Source organism: Geospiza fortis, unplaced genomic scaffold, assembly GCF_000277835.1.
Source record: "Geospiza fortis unplaced genomic scaffold, GeoFor_1.0 scaffold432, whole genome shotgun sequence".
NCBI lineage: Eukaryota > Metazoa > Chordata > Aves > Passeriformes > Thraupidae > Geospiza > Geospiza fortis.
This window is the reverse complement of record NW_005054436.1, coordinates 187,642-187,936: the sequence shown is the minus strand read 5'-3', so window position 1 is coordinate 187,936 and position 295 is coordinate 187,642.

Genomic DNA, 295 nt, shown 5'->3' with positions numbered 1-295 from the left:
CATGGCTGTCTGCAGGGCAGCACCCCTGCGCCCTCACTCACCCCACGGAGACCAGTGCGCCCGTGGAGCCCAGTGTGCCCATGGAGCCCAGTGTGCCCACGGAGCCCAGTGTGCCAGTGGAGCTGAGTGTGCCCATGGAACCCAGTGTGCCCACGGAGCCCAGTGTGGCCGTGGAGCCCAGTGTGCACAGTGTGCCCACGGAGCTGAGTGTGCCCGTGGAACCCAGTGTGCTCAGTGTGCCCATGCTGCCCAGTGTGCCCATGGAGCCAACCACATCTGTTTTTCCTTTTCACCC